At 41.2% G+C, this 15,215-nt stretch overlaps 1 protein-coding gene across 5 annotated transcripts in view; it reads right to left on the bottom strand.

Annotated features, from left to right (window-relative positions):
- Positions 1-15,215, bottom strand: part of MGAT4C (MGAT4 family member C) — a 322,866-nt gene that overhangs the window by 48,607 nt on the left and 259,044 nt on the right. The window contains exon 1 of one of the 5 annotated variants that reach the window (XM_081878292.1): positions 8,208-8,236. The exons of the other annotated variants lie outside the window; for them this stretch is intronic. The gene's annotated coding sequence lies outside the window, so the exon portion shown is untranslated. Of the gene's footprint in view, positions 1-8,207; positions 8,237-15,215 lie in introns of those variants that run through there. 5 annotated transcript variants of the gene reach the window in all.

Raw genomic sequence — 15,215 nt, 5'->3', positions numbered from 1 at the left:
GCATACAGATATGCTGCCATGCCTGGCACAAGGCCAGCAGAACTGGAGTTTTCTACTAAACTCCAACATCTGAGCATTCAAACAACACATACAGATAGCTTATGGTACTGTGAGAATGGACAGTCAACCCTAGGAGCTGCTACCGCCCCAAATGAGCATGCAACCATCTTCAGTGCAATCTGTCCTACAGTGTGTTTGTACTGTGCCACCATCAGCTCTTGCTCTCTCCATCCTGGTGTGAAGCAGTGACTGAGCTAGAGGAAGGTCAGGTGAGCAGCACAGACCCACCATGCTATTTGGTACTGGATGACTTGCCCAAGGCCATCTAAGTATAGCATGAATTAACTCCCTGGCTCCAGTACTAGATCTTGGTTGAGGCAGTGGCATACCAACCCCTGTCGGCGCCCTATAAAACTATAAAACTACTAATTAATAGTGCTTGATCTTCCTTCTGCGTCTCTGATCTCTTTCACCCTAACCCACATCTTCAACAAAATTTCTCACACTCACTGAAGCAAAATATGTCAGCCATATGAATGAAAAAAATGTGGAGGTCCCAGAATACTGCAGTGAACTGGTATTCATCTATGCTTGGTGAATTGTGATTACTGCTACTCCCACATAACCCTTTTCAGATGATCAAGAAAATATTCGATGTGAGTTCCCTGCACAATCATTTAGAATAGTGGAGACATCAGAAATAGAAAGAGATTTAAATTGGTTAGATAAGCTGATATGAATTATACATTTAGCTACTGTATGCTTTATTTCAGGTGTGTAAAATTAAATGTCTAAGGTTTAACTTCCTGAAAGGTTTTAATTAGAGCTGGTCAAATAATTCATGGAAGTTTAACCACCTAATAAGTTTTAGCCTTTGTTTTGTTTTTTTGCCAAGGGTTTGTAGAAACCAATGCTGTTTTAATGATCATTTGAGCGTGCATACTATTAAATTGTTCTAGCATGAAAAAAAACACAGTTCACTCAGTCACCAAAGTTTTACTGTTAAGCCAGAACAGCATCTCAAAGAGGCCCTTATGATTAAAACGATAATAATACATTAACAAATAGTTAGATAATTCTTATTTAAGAGTTACTGGAAACTAAGCTCTCTTGGCACTATGAACCAAGCTATACGCAGGAGAAAGTGAAAAGCAATCTGGCTATATGCACCAGGGTTTGCTCACTAAGAACTAACTGGGCTCTATCCATGCAGTTGGATTGATCCAAAGTCATTGTTATCGTCACTACATTTTGCAACATCGATAGGTGTTGGCATTCATACACATTCAACAAATTTCTTTCAGCATACAATATCCATGGAAATCTTGGAAGAGGGCAGGTTGTGAATCCTTTTCCATATTCATGGAAACAATCATTAAAACAGATTCACATTGTCTTAACATCTACTGCACGGACAATATTTAATAAAAGTGGGGGGATTGTAGCTCTTTCTCTATACTTGTACTAAAGTCCTCTTTTTCTTTCTCTATATTAGTACCAAAAGTCTGAAGAACACTTCCTTTCAGAGCTTGTAAGCTGCCTCATCAACAGATGTCATTCCACTAGCCTGTTGACTTACAATTCATCTACCAAGGGATTAATTTACTTCACATAAAGTTTAGCTCTAGAGGCTAAATATTGGAGCCTTGATCTACTGAGGGAAGAAACAGACAAACCGAGGTTGTGGTGAACAAAGAAATCAATGAACAGTGCTGTAGAAAGATGCCATAATGAACCAGCTGGTTACAATGGCCTACAGCCTTAGCAGGCATCCTCAGTACTAACAGAATTAAACTCCACACAGAAGAAAATGAACTGAAGTCTATCCAATTGAATAGAATTCTTTGCAGGATTTCCATTTTGCAGTGGGCGGGGGCTATGGTCAGAGAAAAACAAATTGGAAGTCATGATAAGCCATATATTGGATGCCTAGCCAGGATAAAATATCTCCCCCAAGCTGAATGGAATTATCCCAAAGAGGACTGGTGCTGGGTTGATACTGGGGCGCCTGCCTATAGTGGAACGAACAAACAAACTGTCTTCACTGAAATGGTTGTGAGCTAATTCACTTCCAGAAACATTCTGCTGTAGGAAGTCATTTTACTCTGCCCAGAACTGTGAGCACACAGCTTCCGATTAAGGCCCGAAAAAGCAGAAACCGGGCTTGAAAATAAGTACATCTTCTGTAGTGTAAATCAGGCAGTTCCAGATGTTGAAACCTGCTGTCAATGCTTTCAGCTCCTCTTCCTATTATCATATACGAGCTGCATCTATGGCTTGCCCCTGCTGCATCCATATTGTCGTTTATGGTACTGTTATGTACAGGCATCACAATGGGCTCAAAATGTAAATATGGTAGGCAATTAGAAGCAGCTACAGCAGCTCAGGATCTGGATCCAAACACATGTGCTATCCCCCCCCCCACACACACACACCAGAGAACAATTTCCAAGCATCAAAATAATATACTTTAAAATAGGAGTATTATATGTAAGTAATGTAAATGGGAACACATTATTTATGTTATTTATGTTATTCTGGAAAATCAGGGAATTTTGTCACATTAACTTGATAATGATTATGATTACATTTGTATTACATCTTTCCTCTGTTACATTTCTATCTCACTTTTCTTCCAAGGAGTTTCAGCTAATATGCATGGTTCTCTCCCTTTCTATTTTATCCTGTTATGTACATTAGGCTGACTGTTAGCTCAGAGTCACATAGTGAGCTTCAGAGCTGAGTGGGGATTTGACCCCTGGTCTCCTAGGTCTTAGGTTCACCTCTTTAATGGTTATAGTACATTGGCTACCTTCAGGAACATGCTTTCCAGACCCCACCTAATCCCTTGGCTAGTTTCCTCAGTATATCTAGACACCAAGCAAAATTTCAGCCCCAAGTAGTTTACAGATCTTCAGGCTGGAGATCTCAAAAATCCTCAAATGAGATGGGGTATTTTCATGTGGTGAGTCTGATGTGTGTAATATCTCCACATCTTGCCAATAAGGCCTCTCCTCCTTCCGGAGGGGAGGTGTTGTGGGCAGGAGACGATTCCCACATCACACGCAGGGGGCGTTAAGCCCCCTGCCCCATCCACATGGCTGGCGTGCCACACCCCCCGTCCCCCTGACATCCTTATCATTCAGCTGGGGGAGAATGACCTCGTCAACAGAAAGAGTGTGGACTTGTTGTGGAACATGAAAAAGGACTTGGATGAGCTTGCTGCTTTATGTTCCGGAACAACTTTGTTCTGGTCCTCGCTCCTAAAGAGAATTGTTTGGCATGCTGCACATAACATTATAGCCATTGAGAAATTCAGGAAACTCTTGAATCGTGTGATCGCCTGCAAAGTGTGTTTTATGAATGGCCTAGTTATCTCTCATGATGGTATCCGGATAGGCGATCAGGCCTCGTTCCAGGATGACAGGGTTCATCTTTCAGATCGGGGAAACGACATTTGGCTAGGTAACATCGTCAGCAGTATTAGGGATTGGTTACAGCTGTGAGGGTATTGGCAGCAAGCCTCTTGGGCTCGGGTGGCGGTTAGGCATTGGAATGTGTTATTGGTGTGTGGAAGGGCAAGGTGTGGCCATCGCCTACCCCTTCAAATTTGGGTATTCTGTTAAAGGAATCCGGCGGTCATGAATCCTGTCCGATGCCTGTGTGGCGGGGGGCCATGGCATGACCCTCGGTGACATCAGGGGAGAGCTTATAGTTGTATTAGCATCAACAGGCTCCCACTACTGGTGGTTAACCCCTCTGCAGACTCACCCCTCTTTGAGTGGGTGGAGTCATAGAATCATAGAATCATAGAATCATAGAATCATAGAGTTGGAAGAGACCACAAGGGCCATCGAGTCCAACCCCCTGCCAAGCAGGAAACACCATCAGAGCACTCCTGACATATGGTTGTCAAGCCTCTGCTTAAAGGAGACTCCACCACACTCCTTGGCAGCAAATCCCACTGTCGAACAGCTCTTACTGTCAGGAAGTTCTTCCTAATGTTTAGGTGGAATCTTTTTTCTTGTAGTTTGGAACCATTGCTCCGTGTCCGCTTCTCTGGAGCAGCAGAAAACAACCTTTCTCCCTCCTCTATGTGACATCCTTTTATATATTTGAACATGGCTATCATATCACCCCTTAACCTCCTCTTCTCCAGGCTAAACATGCCCAGCTCCCTTAGCCGTTCTTCATAAGGCATCGTTTCCAGGCCTTTGACCATTTTGGTTGCCCTCCTCTGGACACGTTCCAGTTTGTCAGTGTCCTTCTTGAACTGTGGTACCCAGAACTGGACACAGTACTCAAGGTGAGGTCTGACCAGAGCAGAATACAGTGGCACTATTACTTCCCTTGATCTAGATGCAATACTCCTATTGATGCAACCCAGAATTGCATTGGCTTTTTTAGCTGCCGCGTCACACTGTTGGCTCATGTCAAGTTTGTGGTCAACCAAGACTCTTAGATCCTTTTCACATGTACTGCTCTCAAGCCAGGTGTCACCCATCTTGTATTTGTGCCTCTCATTTTTTTGCCCAAGTGCAATACTTTACATTTCTCCCTATTAAAATTCATCTTGTTTGTTTTGGCCCAGTTCTCTAATCTGTCAAGGTCGTTTTGAAGTGTGATCCTGTCCTCTGGGGTGTTAGCCACCCCTCCCAGTTTGGTGTCATCTGCAAATTTGATCAGGATGCCCTTGAGTCCATCATCCAAGTCGTTGATAAAGATGTTGAATAAGACCGGGCCCAAGACAGAACCCTGTGGCACCCCACTAGTCACTCTTCTCCAGGATGAAGAGGAACCATTGATGAGCACCCTTTGGGTTCGGTCAGTCAGCCAGTTACAAATCCACTGAGTGGTAGCATAGTCAAGACCGCATTTTACCAGCTTCTTTACAAGAATATCATGGGGCACCTTGTCAAATGCCTTGCTGAAATCAAGGTAGGCTACATCCACTGTGTTCCCTTCATCTACCAAGCTTGTAATTCTGTCAAAAAACGAAATCAGGTTAGTCTGACATGACTTATTTTTCAGAAATCCATGCTGACTATTGGTGATCACAGCATTCCTTTCTAGGTGCTCACAGACTGTTTGCTTAATGATCTGCTCCAGAATCTTCCCTGGTATTGATGTCAGACTGACTGGGCGGTAATTATTTGGGTCCTCTCTTTTCCCCTCAAATTGTTAAGCCATCTGAATTAGTTAACCAAGTTTAAGGTCTTTTTTTTAAAAGGGGAGGGGACAGCTGTGTAGCTGTGGAGATGCAGGGCATGCCAGCCAGCCAACGAGAAGATAGAGTATGTCCCTTGTTCAAAAAATCAGGTGGTAGGTTTCTCTTCAAGATGACATATCTGAAGCTAACACTTCTAGAATTTTAATCTCTTAGTTGACACTCTTATTCACTTCTGTGATTGGCAAGGCAACATCAACCTGTTTTATAACACTGTTTGTGTTATAAATGTCACCTCAATTAATGAACAGTTTATAAATTAAAGCAGAACACACATTGATATTTATTAAAGTAAACATGACATATGCTTTGATGTACTATTTCTCACCTTTTATTTTAGGTATCACAGAGATGGCAACATCATTTAAATATATTGGCTCTGGAGAATTTATGGTCTTGTCTTTCACTGACTTCCAAAGACATAAAGCAAAACAACAACAACAAAAACAGTGCAGCTCCTTTGAGTTATGAGAACAACAAATTTTCAACATATCAAGAACTCTACGATGACAGGACAGAATAACTTGTCTCCTTATCTAGAATTTATTACTCACAGTTTCGTCCCTATACACAATGGAACCTCTGTGTCAGAAATATTCAGAGATGCTCCATCGCGCTATGAAATCTGAAATGCTGCTTAAAGCATATTTCTGATTATCTTTCAGCATCTAAGCATATGAAATAATGTGCCCCCAAAGTCACTCAATGCCTCATAAATGCATTCTGTCTTTATCACCATTTTTTCAGGGCAAAGGAAACCAAACAAGATGAAAGACTTTGTTCTGGAAAACATTATTAGTGTTGGACCTTTATTTCCTTAGCTGTGAGAGATACTTGTTTATTAACTTTCCCTCGTTCACCTGACCTCTGGTTAGTTGGATCACTGCTGCTTATTGGAAGGTAAAGGGACAGGACAAGGCAGCAACAAGGTTGGTGTGGTGCAAATGCACCAGCAGAGTCAATCAGGTACTCTTCCCAGTTTGTTTGCACTATGCCAACTTTGCCACTCCCCCTCTACCTCCCAGTAAGTATCGGTAAATGGCCTGCTAGAGATCAGTGAGTGATGCCACCATACCACACCATCTTATACTGTCTGAACACTCTTCTGAAGAGCCACAAACAATAGTGTTGTTGCCTAATACTGGAGAGGAGGCAGCCAAAAGGGGGGTTATGATAGGGCAAATCAGAGTTGCAAGCTTGGACACCCAAATCACAGTGAGGGAGACTACAGATTTGTAAAGGCATGTTCTAGAGGTTCGAAGCACTGTTAGATAATCTTAGGAATGACCCAAGAGGCCTGTGAAACTACATTTCCCATCATACTTCTCCAGAGCTTAATAAAGGCTACAGAAGAAGCCTTTCTCAGTATTGCCACAGCTTTCAAAAACATTTTAGTAGGAAAGGGTAAGGGAAAACTGCTGCATCAGAGGAAGCATTTGTTAAACTCAGTACTGAAGTAATGCTGAGCTGATCCCAAACTCCTGTTTGTGTATACAGTAGTACCTGTGGATACAAACGGGATCCGTTTTGGAGCCCCATTCACATCCAGAAGCAAACGTAACAGTGACAGCACATCTGTGCATGCGCATGTCGCTTTTCACTGCTTCTGTGCATGCGCATGATGTAATTTTGAGCATCTGCACAGGCACGAGCGGCAAAACCCGGAAGTAACACATTCCGTTACTTCTGGGTTGCTGCAGAGCACGACTTGAACATGCTCAACATGAAGCATATTCAACCCGAGGTATGACTGTACTCAGCTCATCATTAGCTAGGAAGCTCCAAACTAAGTTTAGACTCCAGACTCTGCAGTTCTGATTTTTAGCTGCATCACTAGCAAATAATAATAATAAATGGTGCTGTCTGTCTTGCATCACTTCCAATCTACCCAGCTCAAGCTACATGAATAACAAAGACTTCAGAGACTTCTGTGCCCACACAGAGTCTGTTGGAAATTTTCCAAAGCAGTTTTCTAACCAAATAATGTGTAAAAAAATACATATACAAGGTAAAGTGTACATTAAAGTGCATATATTATTGAAATTGGGATGAAAAAGTGCATTGTATTAGGGGAATTTTCATGAAAAAAACATATGCCTTTGACAAACTTCTGTGTATCAGGAGAAATTCACACAAAGGTCTGATGGATTTTCATGAAGATGTTAAAAAGGATCACAAACATGCACAAATGTGGAGAACTGAACATTCAAAACATAGAAAACCAGGGGAAAACAAAACAGGCAGATTTGCCCATCCCCAGTCAAACCCCAGTCCTCTAAGAATAGATGAGACAAATTCAGGGAAGAGAGTTCTACCAACAGGTATTCACTATGATAGCTAATCAGGTGCTTCTATATATATGGGTCATGCACTTCATAGAATCATAGAATTGTAGTGTTGGAAGGGAACCTGACGATTATCTAGTCCAACCCCCTGCAATGCAGGAATCTGCAGCTGTCCCATACGAGGATCGAAGCTGTGACCTTGGCATTAATAGCACCACACTCTAACCAACTGAGCTACCCACTTCAAAATACCAAATGCTAGAGACAAAAGACAGGACCAAGTCATGATTGTAGTACCATGTGTGAGAGCTTCCATGCTGATAGAAACACAATATTTTCTCCAGTTTTAATCAAAGCACATCACAGCCTTCTGAATGACAGCTAAGGGGAACAACACAAAAGGTATTAACCCCCCCCCCCGAATTCTGAACATTGCTTAGAATATAATTTGGGGGAGGGATCAAGTATCTGATATCACTAACCATGTGTATGATATAGTGGTGGTCATGATGTATGTGTGTGTGAGAGAGTACATTGATACAAACATATGTATTATTTTCAGATGGAAAGCTGTATTTCACATTGGGTGGTAGGAACAGTCTCCACCATCCCTGTTATATATAATTCCTGAAAATGCATTATTGTGTGCCCTGTTTGCTCATTACATTCAATATTCATATCTGAACGTGACTCACCTTGACAACCTAGCCATAAGGCTGTGAAAAATGTAGATCTGAATCAGGGCCATTTCATTTCCAGCTTTCCCACGGCTGCAGAAGATTTAACAGCTGCATTGAAATAAACTCACAGAGTAAAATGCCGAAGGGTTTAAAACAGCCCAGGGGAAGGAATAGGTAAGGTATCCCATATATTTGGTTTTCCAATAAGAACACTATACAAACACTGTTGAAATGTGAATGCTATTATTTTAGGTGCCTAAAGATGGATTCAAGCTGTGCACCTCTAAACCTCACCATGCCTAATAACTGAATCCACCCTCATTCTGAAATAACAATATTTTGCCTGAAGCAATTCCCGTGTTTATAACTCTGTAGCTCAAGCAAAATAGAATTTTGAAATGTTGTAGGGTCAAACTCTCTGAATGGTTCAGGATAGGTTGAAAACTGTCAGCAGTATAATTCTGCAAGGTCAAATTTTTTTAATCTTCATCTCCTCACATTCTTTGCACCAGACAAGTATTCGGAGGGGTGGGAGCTGGTAGGCACTATCGAGCAATCAGGACATTCCTGAATTAAGTCCTGTTTGAATGAATTAAAATGCTTTCATTTAAAAACAACAGCAACAATTGTGATATATAGTGGTACCTCGGTTTAAGAGCAGTCCTGTTTACGAATGATTTGGTTTAAGAACTCCACAAAACTAGAAATAGTGTCCCAGTTTACGAACTTTATCTTGGTCTAAGAACAGAATCTGAATGGTGGAAGGGCACTGGTGGCAGGAGAGCTCATTAGGGAAAGCGCGCCTTGGTTTAAGAATGGTTTCAGTTTAAGAACAGACTTCTGGAACGGATTAAATTCGTAAACTGAGCTACCACTGTATAAACACATAATCATTTTTTTAAAATCCAAATTGCCATGTTTTTGACCATGTGAAAGACAGTGAGATCTGTTCAGCCATGCCACTGTTATATAGAATCATAGAAATGGAGAATTAGACGGGGTCCTGAGCATCATCTAGTCCAATAACCTGAATGACATATGGCCATTCTATGAAGGAGAGTCAATCACCTTCCAATAGAATCCATTCCATTGCTGAACAGGTCTTACCACCAGAAATTTCTTCCTTATGTTTAGTCACCCACACCCACAAACTCACAATCAAGTTTCCAAACAGCTCAGACAAACAACCAATCTTAATTCAAAAGACACAAGCTCACTCTTTTCAGTCTCCACCACCAAGCCCTCACAAACACCCCTGTTTGCAAGTCCTGGTCAAAATCTCCTGGTCATGAGCTCCCAGATTTACAGAAGTACACTGAAATGGATAATGTAGCATTTCATATAACATAAATAATAGAATGAAGTTCCAAGGGACTGAAATCAAAATACCATATAATTCAGGAAAAACCCTACATACTGTATAATGAAACACATTGCATAAATGGTAAGGCACGTTTGTCAATGTGATTGATACAAATTTGCTGGAAATTGCCCCCAATATAAGAGTCACAGGTGTATTCAGAAAAAGCAGCTTAGCAGAGTATGGAAAAATCAAAGTTGCCTTGATTGCTGACACAATGTAAACAAGATCCTCAAAGTAGTTCAGGACTCTGACACAATATTGTTGCCACCTCACCTCCTCTGCCACCCTTCTACACTTCTCTGCTTGCTTTTCCTTCTTCCTATAAGATGCTTTGCACGGCTTGGTTGAAACCCAGCAACAAAGTAGTTTCTATCTGTGGTAGCTTTTTTCTTACCCACATTGCCACTCATGTTCCTGATGTGAGCAAGCAAAGTGAACCATACTGAGGAATGCTTTCTCGTTACTGCCTCTAAGGTGGGCTTTGGGAAAATTCCTTGAAATACAGAAAGCTGCGACTTCCGGGTTGGCGCCATCGCCGAATGGCGGACTCCCTCCGAGCTCCGGAGGGAGCCTGCTCGGTAGGGGCTGGGTCCTGCCGCGCCGGCGACGCGGGGACCCTCAAAAACCATGGGCGCTAAAACCCATGGACATGGTGACTCGGCTGGCACCTTTTGAGCCCCCCCGACCCGCGAAGGAGCCTTTTTAAAGGCTACGGAACGGGTGACGGGGGGGGTGGTGCTTTGAGTCCTCCGCTTCCCCCGCCGAGCGAAGCCGCATGCCATTCGACGGAGAGCGCTGACTTCTTCCATTGGAAATTTGGACTTAAAAGCATAACCCGTGAGTAATCGGAACTTGGATTAAAAAAGGCGAGAAATTTTTAAAGAATTCGGAACGAGCGGGGGAGGCATAAAAAGGAAGTCAGGCCCCCCCTGTTGTAGAGGAGCTAAAGTAATGGACTTAACATCTAAGATTGAGCGCAACCTTATTTTGATAAAGTTATGAAATTTCGCGATGGAAAATTATAAGATTGAGCTGGAGGAGAAAAGTGGAATTTATTCAAAAAGCAACCCCCCCCCCCCCCGGAACCTGGGAGCGTTTTAGTTAGAGCGCCGGGAGAAGACAAGGAGAGGTTTTGACAGCTGTCAAAGAGCTGTCAAAGCAGAAGAACAAAAATGAGAACTTTGTTACGAGGACTTTGCCGGTTATATTTGTTACAAATTGGATACAAAATGTTTAAAACAAGGAATAATAAGTTACTTTGACTGGTGGACGTGATCTGGAAGGGAACTGAGTTACTACAATCCACCTAGAGGAGCCGAGGGATATTACAAGTTGTTGGCATCGAATTTGACAGAACCTTTTATCTCCTGGGAAACTGCAGAAATGGAACATTATTTTGGCTACAGAGGTTTACACACTAAAGTAGACAATAGACTTATCTATTGAAAAATGGAAGGGACTTGGCATCATGTTTCGTTCCTGAATAACAGAGCCTCTGCAGTGGAATTTAGAAGCTTTTGGAATTAGAACATTTGTGCAGGAAAACAGGAAAAGAAAGAGGAGAGAGATTAACAAGAACAACAAGAATAATAAGAATTGGACAAAGTTGGAAGTGGGAACATTTGGGACATCCAGATTTGAAAGGTTTAAGAAATAAAATTGGAGTTTTACTCCCAAGTATATAAAAATCTGGATGGAAAAAATGGGCCTTTTTGAGATAGACTCCTTCCAAGATTGGACATTTAAAATTAAAGAAGACTGGTAAAGGACTATGGTTTAAATAAATGTGGGAGCTCCAGGAAGACATCAGATGTTGATCAATATGGGGAACGCAACCAGGAAAAGGGGGAGGGAAATTTGGAATCCAAAGGCTGCAAAATCATATTTTATTTTATTATATTTTAATCTATTATGTATATTAAAGGGAGGAACGCGCGGAAGGGAATAGGTCGATCTTAGGAGATGGGAAAATATTTTTAAATTGGGTTAATGATAATAAGGTTAAAATTTGGGATAATAAATTGCTGAATTTATTTGTAAGAATTGGAATATAAGAGGGGGAGGGGAGGGGAAGTCCTGGAAAGATGTTACGGAAAATAAGATCTTAAATTTGGATGTTTTGTTTTTTTTATATTGTTATAATTGGAAACTCTTAATAAATATTATTAAAAAAAAAAAAGAAATACAGAAAGCTGGAGTGTTTCCTTGGCTGATCTGCCCCTCTGCTAATGTGGAAATACCTTGACTCTTGGGTCTACGTAGTTATTTGGGCAAGAGGGCTAGATCAGTCTCTCTTCTTATTTCCTAGCTTCCATAGCACTGGTGCAGGTGGAATATGCTGGGAAAGGCTGGTTCCCAGGGAAATGTCTTCTTAGGTTCAGCTGACATCCCATTCTAGATATTTGCTGTGAAGGTAAATACCTACCTTTGCTAGGGAGCTCATTAAGCCTAGTGAATGATTTGAGACCAGGGGCATTTTACTCCATAGTATTGTTAAAATTAAGCAAGTATGACCCGATTGTGGTGTGGATGAGAAGCCATTGAGAACACCAGTAAAGCTATGCTGAACTTTCCAAAGAAGCTTGGATTTATACATATTAAATAATAATGCTAATTAGGTAGGAACCTTTTGTTACACGGAGAGTAGGCTATTATTGTCTATTAGTCTAAAACATATTTTTTGTACTAATGAAATAGTGTTCATGAATGAAAATATGAAAGAACATTTGGGGGCTTTTGATCATTTTTCAAGGAGGTTAGAAAACTTTCATTATTGCTGGGTACAAAAATGTCCTCTGACTGTTCCTTCTCCAAATATCCTTTGGGTGTTTCTTCCAAAAAGCTATATTCATTTCAAATTGCTTTCCCCCCCAGACCTTATCGCTTCCCCAACCCTTTTTGCAGCATAAAACAACTCATTATATCACTAAAAGGTAATGCAATGTACAAGGTCACCTCTTAGTTGTATGCATATTTATGTGGGTGAACCAAACAACAAGAAACCTGATTTATGATGGGAAACTCTGAATACCACCTTCATTAATGGAATTTATTTAAAAGTGAAGAACCTCTGTTTTATTGAGATTTCTCACCCACCTTATTCTCAAAGTCCTTACGTTTCAAAATATTTTGAAGATTCAGCTAAAGATCTTTTTTTTTTTTTTTTTAAGTAGGAGCACTAATGGGACTCCTCACAATGAGTGCAAATAAAAACAAAAGTTCTTGAAGCACTTTTGGTGATCATCAAGGAAAAATGAATGCCTCATTTGTGACACACGTACAAGTAAACCTACAGATTAAAATTTAAATTCAAAATGTTGCTCTTCATTGATAATGGCATTATGAATAGGACAATGAGGAGGAGGTAATACCTCACATTCCAATGTATTAGTTTGGTTCGGACATAGAGAGCATTATAAGACAATGGTTGGCCCCTGTTTGGGTTGCACACTCTCTCCTTCTCCCATGGAATACCAGTGAGGAGGGGTCTGGAAGCATCCACTTCCATTTCTGTTTAACCACAGTTTGTCACATAATCTAAATCTGTGGTTTGTCTGAAACAAGATGACTTCAAACCATAAGGTTATGAAACTGGCTGGTCTCAACAAACCATAGTTTGTTTGATGGTGGTTGATCTAAAGGAAGAGCTGCCAATCTTCTTATTGTAGCCACACAAGGCGCTGATAGGGATGGGGAAGAGTGTGAGCCCAGGAAAGGCATGACTCATTCTCATAATGTTAACATAATTTAGCGTTATGAGCAAACACAGTTGTTTCATACACATTCTTGAAGCATGCTTTGAAATTGCCTTACTTTTGTAGAGGAGCTTAAAGGCTAAGAGGAAAACCAAGTCAATGCATCAACTGATGTGGTTACTCAGACAATATCAGATAGATGATAGAATCACTGCACTATTAACTCTTGCAGAAAATATTTCTACTTGACTTTGTACGACTCCCCCCTGCGGCTATGCTCAATCCACTCTCTTTAAATTGCATTTCATTTTTTGATGAACAATGTCTGGCAGGGCCTAAAATGTGTGCTACTCAATCCTGTGGGGAAAATGATACACAAACTAAAATGAAATAGAATAACTCAAGTGAATACACACACAGAGAAAACATCATATGTATGAAACCCAGTTCCCTGTTCTCCATGACCTGGTCCAAGACTGACATGAGGAGTGAAGGGACCCTCAGCAAAAATGCTCTCCAGTGGACTCCCTCTGATAGCGATGGACCCTTCTGCTTGGTGGGCTTGCCAGTGTCCATGAGTGTTGACAACAAACATCACCACTGTGACAAGGTACCTGCAAGCTACCCACCATTGTGATGCTTGCACAATGCTCTGATATAGCATTCCACTGGGTTATTAACCAGTCATAGGGAAACCTATGGCTTCCAATATTAGCAGACATCAACTGCTAATAGCCCAATCAATATACATGTCCCAGAAATTTTTGACAAAGCAAGAATCCTGAGCTGAAGTGGGACATTTTGGACAGAATCAAGGCTTGAATGCCTCTGGTCTGGCCATAGTGTAGAAATAAATCTTATTTAACACAAGAAATAGGTTTTTTAAGCTTTAATTGCAGAACTTGATTTTAAATGTTACAAAAACAAGATAATTATATATTGCAAAAAAACAAGCAATTAGTTTCAGCATTACACTTTTTTCTCACACTGATCCCAGTGTGAGGCTCTAAGCATGTTTACTAAAATGTAGCTTCTCTGCTAAAAAATATAGATACTGTGTCTATCTCATTCTCCTACATGCTGGCAACTGATTACATGCAGCTCTGTGTTGCAAAGCAATCCCATTTTCATAGACAAATGCTGATAAGATACTAAAGTTTCAGTTCACCCGTTGAGTCACAGACCTAATACCTGAGATCTAGTCACAAGGCTTAGGCACAAGTTCCACACCCAGTGGAACAATACTGACTATATGCCTAAAACTTAAAAATAAAACATTTTATGTAAATTAAACTTTTAACAGGGATGTCAGACAGCAAATGGAGGGCAGGAGAAGGAGATGCGTGGAGGCTGCCTGCAGGTGTCTCTCTCCCCCACTTCCTGACTTCATGTTTAAATAGAGTTTAAAACCCTAGTTAAAGCTGTGCATGGTCCCTAATTGGGTTCAGAGCCAAGATCTGAGCCATGTCAGCCCCAGATCATTCCAGGTCAGATCAGGATCTCTCTGAAGTGCCAGATCAGGCCTTGTATTGGATTAGAGGGGATTGCACAGTCTATACACACCTTCAAAGGCATGACACAAAGTGTCAGCTTTCTGCTCCCACCATCTATCTTGTTTTCCATGGTTCAGGTAGCAATAAGTGATGGGTTAAAGCTATCTCATTTAAATCAACTGCACCACTAGCCATAGTTAAAATTGGAATCCTCTCCTTCCATCTCAGGAGATTTGTATCCATATAGTATGAAATAAAGGCTATAATGGATATTTTAAAACAGTGCAGTTTATTTCATGTTTAGATCAGCAGATTGTGGAGAAAGGGGTCCTGAGCACCTTTTACAACAACTGAAACATGCATATTCTCTTGGAAGCAACTTCCTCACATGGTGGCCCAATGCTGGCAGCCAGCTGCAGTTCCATTTTTTGGGTCAGGCCTGACCCGGGGGAAGAAGTGGCAGGCTCCAGTG

Source organism: Podarcis erhardii (assembly GCF_964252035.2).
Source record: "Podarcis erhardii genome assembly, chromosome: 10".
Taxonomy (NCBI): Eukaryota; Metazoa; Chordata; class Lepidosauria; order Squamata; family Lacertidae; genus Podarcis; species Podarcis erhardii.
Note: the sequence above shows the minus strand (reverse complement) of the source record. Positions and strands in the feature narration are given on the sequence as shown.